Source organism: Balaenoptera borealis, assembly GCF_965194805.1.
Source record: "Balaenoptera borealis genome assembly, chromosome: 3".
Lineage (NCBI taxonomy): Eukaryota > Metazoa > Chordata > Mammalia > Artiodactyla > Balaenopteridae > Balaenoptera > Balaenoptera borealis.
The window spans coordinates 73,237,254-73,253,102 of NC_138866.1; the positions used below are offsets into that span (position 1 = coordinate 73,237,254).

The following is a 15,849-nucleotide window of genomic DNA, read 5'->3' on the forward strand; positions in this document are numbered from 1 at the left end:
ATGTGTGGTTCTTTGAATTAACTTTTGAATCATTTATAATATCTTAGTGGTTCCCTTCATGAATTATTGAGTTACATAAAAATTTTGGTACTTGTTCACATTATATTTGTATGACAGTCATGACTTTACCTTTTAAAAAATTATCCTTCAACAGAAGAAAGGAAAAATTTGATGTCAAGTTAAATATTGGTTTTTTTAAAAACAATTCCCCTAGTTACCTCTCTACATATCCATTCTCATATAGTATCCATGTATTCAATTTTGCAGAAAGGGATCACAGTTCTCATGGCTTTTCTTTGTTCCTTTCTCCATCCCTCCCTCCCTCTTCCTTCCTTTCTTTCCATCCTTCCTTCCTTTCTCTCTCTCTCTTCCTTCTGTCCCTCTCTCTCTTTCTTTCTCTTCCTTCCTTCCTCCCTCCCTTACTTCCTTTCTCCCTCTTTCTCTCTCCTTCTTTCCTTCCTTCTTTCTTTCTTCCTTTCTTTCCTTAGCTGATTCTTCTTTCTTTTTATTTTTATTTATTTATTTTTGGCTGTGTTGGGTCTTTGTTGCTGCGTGCAGGCTTTCTCTAGTTGCGGCGAGCGGGGGCTACTCTTTGTTGCGGTGCGTGGGCTTCTCATTGCGGTGGCTTCTCTTGTTGAGGAGCACGGGCTCTAGGCACGCGGGTTTCAGTAGTTGCAGCATGCGTGCTCAGTAGTTGTGGCTCGTGGGCTCTAGAGCGCAGGCTCAGTAGTTGTGGTACACGGGCTTAGTTGCTCTGTGGCATGTGGGATCTCCCCGGACCAGGGCTCAAACCCTGGTGTCCCCTGCATTGGCAGGCAGATTCTTAACCACTGCGCTACCAGGGAAGCCCTCCTTAGCTGATTCTTAAACGAAGAATGAAATACAGACTTTGGGAATACAGGAGGGCACACCAAGCAAGGAAGGTAGCATGAATCAAGGCAAGGAGAGAAAAGCACAGTGGGAGAAACTACAACAAGTTTGGTATTCCTGGAACATCCAGTGTGAAGTGGGGATAGGCTGGAGATAAGGCTAGAGAATTAGTCAAGGGACAAATGGTGGCAGTTATTGAATGCTGAGACAGAGAACCTGGGCTTTATCTAGAGGGCAGAGGGAGACACTGAAATTTAATAAGAAAGGTGAAAGGGTCAGATATTGACATGGTTAGATTTTTGCCTTATAGAGACAACTTCTGTGTGTGTGTGTGTGTGTGTGTGTGTGCACGCGTGCACGCATGCGTGCACGCGCATGTGCACGGGCTTATGTACAATTAAACTTTCCATCTTTTTTTGCAGAGGTGAGAGGTAGGAGGAAAACCAGGCATTTGGCATCCTCAAAGTCAAGTGAAGATAGCATCTATGGAGAAGAGTTGTCAGCTGTATCAGATGCTGCTGATAGCTGAAGTAAAAGGAGGCCTGAGTACTGACCACTGGATTTTGCAATGTGGAATTTACTGGTGACCTTGACAAGAAACGTTTCAAAACATGATTGGAGTGGGTTTAATAGAGAAGGGGAAGATAAAAATAAGAGACTGTAGGTATAGATAACCCTTTCAGGTAGTTTTGTTGTTTAAAAAAAAAAAAAAAGGCAGAGAAGTAGGGCAATTGCCAGATGGAGAAGATGATTAAGAGGAGAGAAAGATCAACACATCCATAAACTGATGTGGATGATCTCAGTGACCCAGGATAGAGGGTAAGATGATCAGTGCAGGAGAGAGAGCAGATCACAGGAGGAATATCCTTGAATAGGCAGGAAAAGATGGGACCTAGAACACAAGGAGTGGGCTTTTAGCTAAGAGCACCTATAATTCATCCGGAGTAAGAAGAGAGAAGATAAATAGGAAGAAGTGTGCTGGGGGCTTGTGGAAGGTCTCTCCCATTGCCTAATTTTCTCACAGAAAAATGAAGTGAGGTCTTCCTCTGAGAGTGAAGTGCTGGAGGTTTGAGGAGAAGAGAGAGAATGAAACAGTTGTCAAGAGAGTGAGAGGGTAATGGGACTAGGGCATGATGATGGGCAGTATTAAGGGCTCGCTTAGGATTGGTTAGCGACAGTGGCACTGGATTATGTATTTTATGATGCAACTTGATAAAATAAGCTTTAACTTATTCTAACTTATTTAACTTTCTGATAAATTCATATTGACTCTGAAGAGGACATTTGAAATTTTTATTCATGGCTTTTATTTAATATATCTTGAAATTTTGGTAGTATTGGAAAACAGTCTAAGGAGACAAGTGTCACTAAACAGTTCAACTTCATTCGTCCCAAGGTGATTTTTTTCCTAGCTAATGACACAATCTAGGGATTGAGTGTTGAGAAGAGCTGTAAAGAATTTTTTTTTTGGCTGCGACGGGTCTTAGAGGCGGCGCCCGGGCTCTTCATTGTGGTGCAAGGGCTTCTCTCTAGCTGTGGCGTGAGGGTTTTCTCTCTCTAGTTGAGATGCGCAGCCTCCAGGGCTCGTGGGCTCTGTAGTTGTGGTGCGTGGGCTCCAGAGCGTGTGGGCTCTGTAGCTTGCGGCACTTGAGCTCTCTCATTGAGGCGCGGGAGCTCAGTAGTTGTGGCACAGGGGCTTAATTGCCCTGCGGCATGTGGGATCTTAGATCCCCAACCAGGGATCAAACCCGCATCCCCTGCTTTGGAAGGCGGATTCTTTACTAATGGACCACCAGGGAAGTCCCTGAAAAGACTGTTTATTTTTAAATACTTGGAAACGCTAGTTTCAGCATTTACTATTTTGTATCAATGCTATTTTTGCTTTTCTCCAGTAGAACTCTCCCCCATACGTGTTCCTTGATAAGAACTGAGGTGTGGAAAGGTCCTTAAATGAAAATTGTCCACACACACACTGCCCCTGACAATACATCTGAATTCAGAACATCCCAACACAGGCTAAAACACTTAATTTCTAATATACCAGGCTACACTCTTAACAAAACTAAGTATCAAAAAGAGAAAGATAAGAAGCCCTAAGGCATTTAAATATTAAATGAAGCATCCCAGAAACCAATATTTAGAACAGTCTTTGTTGGCAACTGGGAGGTTTTCTCGTTCTGAACCAAGACATCATAGTAGAATAATATAACTTTCTTCCCTTTTTGAGCTTGGCTAATGGTAAGGGGAGGTAGGAAAGGAAATTTTACATAACCTTGAACATAGGTGCTTTCTCAGGCAGATCATTTTTAGAAAGGACCACATCTAGAAGTTGAAGATCTGGAAGTTGATTTCTTTTTTAAAAAACAAATTTATTAAAGTCTATTTTACTATAAAAATTAAGTATACAATTGAATCATTCTCAGTAACTTTGCCAAGTGGTGCAGCAATCTCACTAAGACATTCTTAGAACATTTTCATCACTCCAATAAGATTCTACAAGCCCTTTACAGGTAATTCCATTCTTACCCCCAGCACCAGGCAACCACTGATCTACTTTCTGCCTCTATATATTTTATAAATTTGCCTTTTCTGAAGCTTTCATATAAATGAGAAAACTGATTTCTTAAAAGACATGTATGCCTACTTGGAAAGTCTTTACATATGTATTGTTCTACAGCATTCTCTTGCCAAAAGGATGGGACACTTGTCTCAGGCATATGGGGTTTTGGGAAGAATATATATCTGTATAAAATATTCTATATATACTTTCTAAAAATTTTTATTTATTTATTTATTTATTTATTTATTTATTTGGCTGGGCTGGGTCTTAGTTGTGGCACATGGGATCTTTAGTTGTGGCATGTGGACTCTTAGTTACAGCATGTGGGATCTAGTTCCCTGACCAGGGATGGAACCTGGGCCCCCTGCATTGGGAGCGTGAATTATTAACCACTGGACCACCAGGGAAGTCCCTACATATACTTTTCTTACCTTGGGGGTGAGTCCCAGGTGCTTTGCTCAATGCCTGGAGAGAATCCGAGTGACAGTAGTAGCTCTCAGTGTTGTGCAGGTCCTCGGGTGTCTGGGCTGCTGTCACTCCTCTCCATGCTTTAGGTCAGGCCATCCCTTTCTCCTCCTCCCAGGACACACCCACGAGATCTCCATGCCCTCTTTCCAGCCTTCACTTTTTTGAGTCATCAGAGCCCCAAACTAGGACGGAGGTTCCTATTGAAAGACACCAAATCCTGTTCTGTCCATCATGTAGGGCCTCTAGAACACCTTCCCTTAACATCACAGCAAACAGTGACCTCTGTGACTTTCTATAGCACTGTACTCATCCGCTTCCAGGACCCCTGTTTCTTTTCTTGTATTTTATGTTACCCACTATTCATTCAGTTGTCCAAGTCAGAAACTTCAGAGTCAGCCATGATTCTTCCTCTCACTTCTTCCACATCCAACTGTCACCAAATCCTGCCAATATTATATCTGCTCTACTTAAGTCAATCTTCTCCCCATCCCACTGTTGCTATATTTTATTGCGGTGGTCATGTATCTGGCCTGGAGTGTAGCTGTAACTCTTTTCTGCTGTTACTTCCAAACTAACCTGGGGTGATCTTTCCAAGGTGAAAATCTGATCAAGTCCATCTCGTTGCTAAAATTCAACAATGGCTGTCCACTGACTTTTATGATAAAGTTTAAATTCTTAGCTTCTTGTACTAGGATTTTGTTGATTTGTCCCTGACCTCTCTCCCTAGCTTCATTTCCCTTTGCTTTCACAAGCTCCTTTTACTAGAAACATAACAATTTCCCTGTATTTCTATGCTTGTGCCCTCATCATCTGGATTGTTCCTACTCCTTCCTCAAGACTCAGCACAGGCATCGTCTCCTCTGGAGGCAGTCACGTCTGCAGAGAAGCTTTCTTGGATACACCTATTTGGTCTTTCCAACCAAACTCTATGTCTCAGCCCTGTGCCTCCTCCCACCCCCAACGAGGCTGATCGTACCTTAAGGGCAGAGTCAATGTTTTATACTTCTCCAGAGTCAGGTTTGCATTTATTGTTTGGAGTTCTCTTTTTAAAAATGACGTCTCTCTTCTCTGTCGATGCCTTGAGCCTCTTATGACACCATGAGGCTTGTGTGTTGTGACCCAGAGAGTCAAAGCCTGAGATTCAGCTGGAGAAAGTGGGCGTGTGGCCAAGCTGATATTGTTTTCTGTTACAATCAGCCTCTTTCTTCCTAAGGAGTGTCCAACAGCACTTTTTTTTTTTTTTTTTGAGTGTTTACTGTGTATCAAACTCAGGTTCATTAGGTGTTTTCATCTTTATAAAAACCCACTGAGGTATTGATAGGTGATACTATCCCCGTTTACACACAGGGAAACTGGGTCATAGAGAAGTTAAATAACTTGCCCAACCACATGTAATCCCTGTTCATCAGCTGTGGGATTTGTCTCCAAGCCCCATGCCCTTAACTTCTAAGATATCTATTTATAAATATCTATGTGTGTGTGTGTTTTATGGGTCCAATAATGAAATGGATCAAATGTTGTGAGCTTAAACTCAAACAGTTTTGCATCCTGACCCAACACATCTTTGGACGTAAGAGGGTGTCTAAATGTGGGCTGAAGATGAGAACCAAGGTAACTATGGAGCCTCTTTCCCTGTCCTGCCTTCACGTGGGCTCAGCCTGAGCTTCCCCTTAAGGGTTTGCTTGCCTACCCTTTTCCTAATTCCTTGATATAGGAATTATACCTGGAATAATTCTGTTCTTTTTCAAATACTGCATGTCTAAGTCTTGTAGCAAGATACAGGATTTCACAGCCAGTTTTAGAGTCAGGCTTAAATATACAGAGACAATCTTATATTAGACAGTTTCTTGCCAAAGTATGCCTAGTATAGTTTGGCTTTCCTGCTATGAGTCCACATATGCTTTTATGTTGTTTTGTTTGTTTGTTTGTTGTTGTTTTGGGCCACGCAGAATGCGGGATCTCAGTTCCCTGACCAGGAATCAAACCCGTGTCCCTCTGCAGTGGAAGTGCGGAGCCCTAACCACTGGACCGCCAGGGAATTCCCCACGGATGCTGTTGAGAGGAAGGTGATTTGCATCCTTGGCACCTTGACAGGTAACTGGCATTATAACCTACTCTTGCAAGTATTTGTTTTCTTTTTGATTATTTTATTCAGAACAAATAATAATATGACTCAGGTCATGAAGGTATAACTGTGTTCCTGCCCCAAGAAAGGACCAGTTTGTCCCATCTTCAGGCAGAGGACTCCTAGGAATATCATATAAAATCATATATAAATATATAATTATATCTATACATATACATGTACCTATATACATAATATATACATATATACACACACATGCATGCACTGTAATTTTTTATTTAGCAGCTCTCATCCCATTTGCTTCATTTAACGTTTTTATTTTTCTTATAATTGCTTTCTTTTCCATGGTTCTTGATGAGGCAATTTTGTTCCTTCTATTTGCTCTCTGCCTCCAAATTTACCTTTAGCTTCACCTCTATGTCTCTGAACATATAATCAACCAGGAACTCATGTAACTATATAACTTAGTATGTTTATATAAATGTGTTTACATGCTATACACCACTTTGTAACTTTGCTTTTTTCATGTTATAAGGTGTCTTGGAAATCTTTTTGCCTCAGCATTTAGTATATTTACCTCATTTAATAGCAATTCTGCCCTTTTAGGCTGAAGGAGCTCGTGAGAATATACAGAGGCTAGCAGCCATGTTTCAATCCTGCAGTAAAGCTGACTTCCAAGTGGGTATTGGTGTTCAAGTTGGACAAAAGTCATATTGTAATGGAACCTGGGCTTGGCTGTCAGTGAAGCTGTTCTTCAGAACTCTTAGCGATTAGAAAGTGAGCAAACAAGAGGGCACAGAAACCTGTCACACTGACACAGTGGCAGTAGGGTCTTAGGGAGGCCATTCTCAATCTTTCTACCTGCAAGGAATGCTTGAAATAATTTTCAAGGGAAGGTCTCAAGGAATTCTGGCATAAACACTGTTATATTTGAAGCAATGGTTCATTACTATGATAGTAAATTACAGATATAATAATCCAGTATTAATACTCAGTGTTCTTTTGAGTAGAGAATCATACTTTCTGTGGATCTGTTTACTATGGCCAATTTATTAGCCTGCTCTTTTTGTGGGGTTTCCCCTCCCCACAAAGGATATTCACTCTATTGCACGTAAGTAGTGCACGTGAGGAGACTTCAGTTTTCCCTTGATTAAAAAAAAAAATCCTACTTGATTTAAAAAAAAACTTAACTAAATAGGTCTAAAAGTTTTATCACACAATCATACTGGAAGAAATACTAATGAGGTATGGTACATGGTATTTAATATATGCAAGAGTAATTGTTTCTCCTATTTAAAGCTAAAAAGTTTTGTTTTGTTTTGTTTTTTTTTGGCCAATATATCTTGAATAGAATCAGGTAGCTAAAGATTAAGTAACCTTACTTAAAATTAATCTCTTTCTTTCCTTTTCATAAATTTTTAAAACTTTTAAGGCAAACATAATACATTTCTGTTAAATAACTGGCTTAAGCCAAAGTGGGGATTCAGTTTTTGAAAGGTCAGCTTGATAGATTTAACTTAAATAAGGGTTGTAAATTTATTCTAATTAATGTTATTTATAATACAAAAACATTTGACAGTTTTGAAGAGTAAAGCAATTAATCACAAGCCAAAGCAATATGAATAAAAATAGCCTAAGACACTATTTTATTAAGACTGAAAAAGAAATTTCTCACTAAGTGACATGATCAGGCTAAAATAAAAGTCTAGCAATTACAAAGTTATTATGCACATATATAAGTTTCTTGATCTCTTCTGTAGGCCTATATATGCATATAAAATGTTATTTTTGAAGCTAAAAAGAAATAATAAAATCTGTGTTTTTCATTTAAAACCTGTGCTGGAAAATTTATGCTGGGACAGCAGACACCATGTCTACAACCTCTGGTCACCAAGGAGTTTGTCCAGGTTGGAAGAGGACAAAATGAAGAAACTATTGAAACCAGAGGGCAATAGTGTGAAGGAGTTATCTCATTTTGTGAATCAATGTCATCAGCTTCCTCAAAAACCTTTACTAAAATGATTGTGAGAGTGACTAATTTAGGGGCAGTTTCCTTGCTTTTGAATATTGCAGCCTGGAAGAACACATTGGGGTTGATGTAGGACCCACAGCTCACTACTAAACAAATACAGATATCTATGCATGATCCAGACACACAGGAGGTTATTCCTAAGCCTGGTGGACTGGATAAAAGCTGCTCTAACACTTGTTTACTCTGAAGAAGGGGGATTATTCTCTTCCTATAAATGCCTAGTGGAACTCCCCCTATGAAGGGGCTGATATACTTTGTATGCAAACCACGGTGGATTAGTTTTATGGTGACCATGATATTTATCTCAATTGACAAGATACTGTACCAATTCGGACCACTGAGTCACATTTCTTCAGAGCAAGGAACGCACTCATCCTCAGAGTAATTTTTTAAAAATTATTAATTAATTAATTAATTTTTGGCTGTGTTAGGTCTTCGTTGCTGCGTGCGGGCTTTCTCTAGCTGCGGTGAGTGGGGGCTACTCTTCCTTGCAGTGCGCGGCCTTCTCATTGCGTTGGCTTCTCTTGTTGCGGAGCACGGGCTCTAGGTGTGCAGGCTCAGTAGTTGTGGCGCACGGGCTTAGTTGCTCCGCGGCATGTGGGATCTTCTCGGACCAGGGCTCCAACCCGTGTCCCCTGCATTGGCAGGTGGATTCTTAACCACTGCACCACCAGGGAAGTCCCAGGGTAGTGGTTTGATAGAGAGTTGGAACAGACAATTGAACATTGGTTGCCTAGAGTGAGAGGGAGATAAAGACTTGGAAGTCGCCATCGTGAGTGTGTGCTCCGACTAAACATGGGGTGGATTAGGAGGGTCCCCACTAGACAGATTCCTCCACTGTTCTGGAGGATCTGGGGAGGCATGATGGTATGACTGTACAATGTTTCCCACGGCGGGGAGGATGCTGGTGTGATCATACGATTTTCCCCCATATCACCTCAACTTTTTTCTCTTTTCTACACATCAGCTTTCTTTTTTTTCTACCCCATGCAGTGATCCCAGTAAGCTAACTTTCATACTTGCCTACTCTCTTCCTCCCTCCCAAGTCCAAGCAGCAGCAGAAACACTTTAAGATCTCCTTTTACAGCATGATTTTTCCAAAGATTCTATTTCCTTTTAAATCTTGTTAATTGAAGCCAAAGTATTTTTCCCAAGCACTTTCATTGGCTTGTTCAACTGGCTCATGTGATAAAAAGGATCTGTTAAGTAGGCGTGTTTTTGGAGCCATTCTTATCTTTAAAGTACTCAGCAGAATCTGGCCCACGACTTCCTGGAACATACTCCAGAAATTCACCTTTGAGCTCAAATACCGTGTTAGAAGTCTTCCTCTGCTGACCCCGGAAGTTTCACTATGTAGCAGAGATTTTTACGCTTTCTTTGTCCAGGTTTCCCCACAGCTTTAAAAACAAACTTGAGTGACCTGGTCTTTGTTAATAAAGTTAACCACTTTTGTACCACCATCCAGAACTGTTTTTCATTTAATCTCCTAGACTTTTTGACACCATCACCTCCCTGTGAAGAAAGCAGTGTGTTGTGATGACGTCAGGACTGTCTTATTTTACACAAGGGGCAAAGCCTTTCACAGAACCAACCGTTTATAGGGCACCATCAGTACAAATGCCAATATCCTCCAAGATAACCTTTCGTTTCTAGACACTAAACAAAACATGAAATATATCTTGGCCTTTGCTTGTTTCAGGTAACACTTTGCAGTAGAAATTTTTTCTTGAATTTTACCATTATTTACACGTTAATAAATGTTGCAGCATGACATTCATTAGTGAAATCTGTCGACTTACCAACCTGGATATAGAAGAGGTTGTTTTCAGTTTATTACATAAAAACCTTTTTAACATCATGTGACAAGTCATAAATACATCAACACATCCTGCTACGGAAATTTTTCAGTGTCTTGTATTGCATCTGTCCAAGTATTTTACTCACTATAATTTTACATCCTGGAATTAGGAGATTTTCATCACCTCTGTAATTTTTCCTTTTTAGGCAGCAAGTTTGCTACTCCATCACTTGCTTCCTGAGCTTTTTCACTGACCTTTTTTGTAAACAAAAGTTTTTCTCTGTTTGCTTTGAGATTCCAATAGCCATTAGAAATATTCAGCACTTTTCTGGGTCAAATGGCTGTGATTTATCGTTAAGTGGCTTTTCCATTTTGCTGGAGCCATTGCTGCATTTGTAAGTTGTTTGCCTCAAATGAAGTACAGTGCACTAGGACAACTTGGATTACCAGCATGTGTAAAAATGCGTTGAGGGGGGACTTCCCTGGTGATCCAGCAGTTAAGACTCTGCGCTCCCAATGCAGGGGGCCCAGGTTTGATTCCTGATCGGGGAACTAAAATCCCCCATACAGCAACTAAACCCTCACACTTCAACCACTGAGCCCGTGTCCTCTAGAGCCTGTGTGCCGCAACCAGAGAAGCCCGAGTGCTGCAACGAAGACCCGGTGCAGCCAAAAAAAAAAAAATCAATTGAGGGGTAGTTTTCATTGTAAAGAGGATTTTTTTATAGACCACTTTTTACGATGGTGAAGTGGAATGACTCAGAAGATTATAATTCTTCATCAGTAATCTTATCAGAATTGTCCATAGGACGCGGCCTAGAATTCTCCTCTTCCGTCTCACACCTTATCTTCAAAAATTGCCCCATTGGACTTGTTTGTGAAATACAAATGCTAGTAAAATATAAAACAGAAGGGCCTAATAACTTAATGAGAGAATTGCAAGAAACAGAAAAATTCGCAGTACAATTCACTTCTAGCCTACGTAATCCAAGTTTGTAACATTTACAATAGCAAAGCTCTTGGGGGGCATCTGTGTGGTATGAAAATTTCCTTCTGATTTTTTGTCAACCCTGTAGAGCTCCTTCACTCCTGCCAGGTGGTCAGTGGTGTGTCAGGGAAGGTTGGAGTGGTAAATCCAGAGGGACATGGTGACATCATCAGCTACCCCCTCCCTTCCGTGCAATATACAGTGCTTACCAAGTATCAGTGTCCTTCCCTATCTCGAATCAAAAACTGAGGATGGGCTCAACCAAATGACCACAGTTCTACCCTCACTGCCACAGGGGGCTTCGGAAGTATTCTAATTAAATTGCTAACGGAGCTGCTCTGTCGTTGGCCATCACTGGCAAATTTCAGCATCACCCAATTTGCAAAGTTCAAAACTTGTTTATTATTTTTCAATCTTTTTAAAAACATTTATTTTATTTATTTATTTTTGGCTGTGTTGGGTCTTCGTTGCTGCGTGCGGGCTTTCTCTAGTTGCGGCGAGCGGGGGCTACTCTTCGTTGTGGTACACGGGCTTCTCATTGCGGTGGCTTCTCTTGTTGCGGAGCACGGGCTCTAGGCGCACTGGCTCAGTAGTTGTGGCTCGCGGGCTCTAGAGCGCAGGCTCAGTAGCTGTGGCACACCGTCTTAGTTGCTCCATGACATGTGGGATCTCCCCGGACCAGGGCTCGAACCCGTGTCCCCTGCATTGGCAGGCGGATTCTAAACCACTGCGCCACCAGGGAAGTCCTATTTTTCAATCTTAATCTCTCTTGGAAACTTGATTGAGAAACTCAGACTGAGAGGTTTATATTATAAGTATGCCCAATTTTGCCAGCTTAATAAACAATGACACCCTATTTTGAAATGTCTCCAAAGACCCAGATAATTATGAATTTCAGTTACCTGGGGAGGTCCCTTCCCTACTGTGTCCGGGAAGAACTAGGCATGTTTCTCAGGTCTCATGACCAGTCTGGGCTGCTTACCGGTGTAGCTAAGAGCTCCCATTAAGTGCAAGGATCCAGCAGGCTCTGCTGGGATGTTGCTTCCCTGGAATGGGACCCAGTTGGGCTGCTATTTCTGCTGCCACTAACACCCCTGCTACTTCTTTGTTTAAATTCTTTGTTCTGCCTTGAAGTTGCAACTGTCTCCGCTACTCCCCACCTCCCTCTTCACCTCAGACACTTTAATCAATCCTCTCAGAAACTTCCAAGTGACAAAATAAAATTTAAAATATCTGTTCCCCAGAAGGCATAAAGGAACAGACTGATAAATTTGTATAAAAATTTTAAACTTCTGTTTGGCAGAAGACAAGACAGACTGTGAAAATGTAATTGCAGAACATATGATAAAATGGCTAATTGCCTTATTTTGCAAAATAACGCTCATGCAAATGAATGAGAGAAAGTAAAACAACTCAAAAGAAAATACGCAAGTTATAAGAATGGACAGTTCACAGGAAAAGTATAAATAGTCTATAAAATTATGGAAACATTCTCATCTCCCTCATATTTTAAAAACATGGAGATCAAATCATCAACAAGATACAATCTTTCAACTTTTAGATTGGTAAAAAAGAAAAGCTTCATAATATCCAGAGCTGGCAAAAGTATGGGGAAATAGGTACTTTCAGATGTTTCTGATGGGATTTTATTTTACTTTTTTAAAGGATTTTCTTGATGTGGACCATTTTTAAAGTCTTTATTGAATTTGTTACAATATTGCTTCTGTTTTATGTTTTGGTCTTTTGGCCACAAGGCATGTGGGATCGTAGCTCCCCAACCGGGGATCGAACTAGCATCCCCTGCATTGGAAGGCGATGTCTTAACCACTGGACCGCCAGGGAAGTCCCTGATGGGATTTTATTTTGTTGCAACCTTTGGGAAAGTAATTTAGCCTATCTATCAAATATTTAAGTGTGTGTATATTTTGACTGTATTGATTGAGAAATTTCAGTACTTGGGGTTTACATCGTGAATATGCTTGCTAAAATTTCCCCTAAATTTATGTGCAAGAATGTTTGCAAGACATCGTTTAATAACAATTTAAAAAGCAAATTTGTTTAATAGCAAACAACTTAAAAAGCAAACTCATATCTATTGGTAGGACATTTAAGTTGGAGTATATCAATATAATACAGCTGTTAATAAAGGAGATAGATCTGTAAGAGCTTAAAGGGAAAGGTGCCCAAAGTATATTCTGAAGCAATGAGAACAAGGTAGAGAACAATGTGATAGAAATAAAAATTACCTGTCCGTACAAACATGTCCTAGTAAATGCATTCAGCATTTTTCTAAAAAAATGTGCAACACACACACATACACATTAGCAGCAAATTCCATGGAGAGAAAAACTATGGAGGAAGAAAGATTTTATTTTTCATTGCAAACCTTCCTGTTCTCTTTGAGGTTTTCCTTTTTTTTTTGAGGGAACTTTGGACTTAGAGGATTGAATTCAATACAGTCTTTGGTTCATGGAACTCATTGGTTGGGGTAGGACCCATAACCCCACCCCACTTTCATTTGCCTCTTTCCCCTTACAGAAAAACATCCAGTTCAATGTATATGTGTTCAGTTGTATGTGTTCTTTTAAGATGTGTATTGTCTGTTGGGTATGGTGTATTAATTTATATAAGTGATATACACTCTAGATCTCATTATTTTCTTCCTGTTTTCTCTCGGCATGATGCATGTTGCTCTGGTACGTGTTAATTGTTGCTTCTGACTGCTACACGGTACTCCTTATTTTCCAGTTTACTTCTTGGATAGGCTCTGGATAACCTCCAGATCCTTACCACCACAAACGGTGGAATAAACCTTCTTGGAGATGTCCTCATGTGAATTTGAGTGGGAATTTTTTGGAGAAATATATCCAGAAGTGGGGCTTGCTGGTCACAAAATACAATGATGTATAACTGAGAACTGTCTGATTGCTCTCCAGGGTGGCTGCACCAGTCCACACGCCCACCAACAGCATAAGAGGTCCCGCTATCCCCACATCCCTGCCAACACTTGGTATTCTCAGCTTTATTATTTTTGCCAGCTTAATAAAGTAATATCTTATTATTTTGAAACTTTGTGTTACTCTGATAGCTAATGAGTTTGAGCTTCTCTTCACATGCTTGCCAGCCTTTTTGATTTCCCCTTCTACAAATTGTCTTTTCATTTCCTTTGCCCATTTATCTTTTGGGGTTCCTGTTTTTTAATCTTTTAAGAGTTCCTTGTATATGTTAGATACTAGTTTTTTAAAAAAAAATAAGTTTTAGGCATCACAAATGACACTCAATTTGTCATCTGTTTGTTAATTTTGATCATGTTGTGCTTCATTGAACAAATTTTCCTAATTTTATGCAATTAACTTAATTAGTTTGGCCTTATGATTTCTTCTTGTGCTGTTCTTTAGAAGTCCTTCCCTGCCTGGTATTTCAGAAAGACATTAATCCACAATATTTACCATTAATTTGTAGTCTTTTGCCTTGAGGTCTTTAATCTTTCTGGAGCCTCTTTGTATACTTTAGAAGGTAGGGATTCAGTTTTATTTTTCTCCCTCTAGCAGACCAGTTTTCCCAGCACCCTCTTCTAAACAGTGTGTCCTTTGTCATTAAATTGTGATGCAACATTTACTGTATATCAAATTCTCTTCTATGAGTATGAATTTTTTCTCAGTTCTTTACTCTGTTCCATTGTCCATTCTTTTGTTCTTATGCCAATATCATACAGTATTTAATTTTTTTTTTTACCATGAGATATAACACAAAGAAAAATAAAGCATAAATCTACCACTTAATGATTTTAAAATGATTATCTAGGTAATTACCACTCAGGTTAGGAAATGGAACACTGCCAATAACCCAGAAACCCCTGTGTGTTTCTTGTCAATTGTAATGCCTTTCCATTAGTCTTAAAGTAAGTACCAATCCCAAAGTAACTACCATGCTGACATTTATGATAATTAATCCCCTACTTAAAAAATACTTTATTCAGCATGTATCTATAAACCCTACACTTAAGTTTTGCCTGTTTATGAATTTATATTAATAGGATAGTACAGTATGCATTCTTTCATGTCTGGCTTATTTCACTCAGCACTGTCTGTGAGGATCATCCATGTTTTTAGCAGTAGTTTATTGTTTTTAGTTTCTATGTAGTTTTCTGTTGTAGATTAAAGAAATGTCTACAATTTTTCACTCCTCCGTGTACCCATGCCTTTTGCAGTGTGATTTTATAAATAAAAAAATAAATTTATTTATTTATTTTGTCTGCATTGGGTCTTCGTTGCTGCGCGCAGGCTTTCTCTAGTTGTGGCGAGCGGAGGTTACTCTTTGTTGCGGTGCGTGGGCTTCTCATTGCGGTGGCTTCTCTTGTTGAGGAGCACGGGCTCTAGGCATGTGGGCTTAAGTAGTTGTGGCACGTGGGCTCAAGTAGTTGTGGCACGTGGGCTCAGTAGTTGTGGCTCGCAGGCTTTAGAGCACAGGCTCAGTAGTTGTGGCACACGGGCTTAGTTGCTCCGCGGCATGTGGGATCTTCCCGGACCAGGGCTTGGGAAGATCCCACATCTGCCTGCCAGTGCAGGCAACCTGTGTCGCCTGCATTGGCAGGCAGATTCTTAACCATTGCGCCACCAGGGAAGTCCTGCAATGTGATTTTAAAGCTCCTTTCATGGAAACATGGAGTCTATTTTCCTTTCCATTGAATCTAGGCTGGCATTGTGACTTGTTCTGGCCAATAGAATGAGGTGAAAGTGTTACTAAGTCCAAGCTCCTACGGCTCGCTGCACCACAGTCCGATCAATCGAGAGACGAGGTGTTGGGACAAGGAATAGTGACTTTATTCAGAAATCCAGCAGACTGAGAAGATGGTGGACTAGTGTCCCAAAGGACCATCTTGCCCGCGTTTGGATACTAGTTTCTTTTATAGAAGAAAGAGGGGGAAGTGAGGAGGTAAAGTAAAAAAGGTGGTAGGTTGTTGAAAACATTTCCTGGTTCCAGCCAGACTGTGGAGGGGGATGTGTTAATTTCTTCTTTCCTGCAGCCATTCACAGGTGAGCCTGGT

General features: G+C 40.4%; 1 long non-coding RNA gene across 2 annotated transcripts in view; it reads left to right on the plus strand.

The window, feature by feature from the left end:
* Positions 1-15,849, plus strand: part of LOC309626027 — a 66,792-nt gene that overhangs the window by 41,615 nt on the left and 9,328 nt on the right. For both annotated transcript variants that reach the window (XR_014242888.1, XR_014242889.1), the window contains exon 6: positions 5,848-5,992. This is a non-coding gene — a long non-coding RNA (uncharacterized lncRNA). The remainder of the gene's footprint in view (positions 1-5,847; positions 5,993-15,849) is intronic.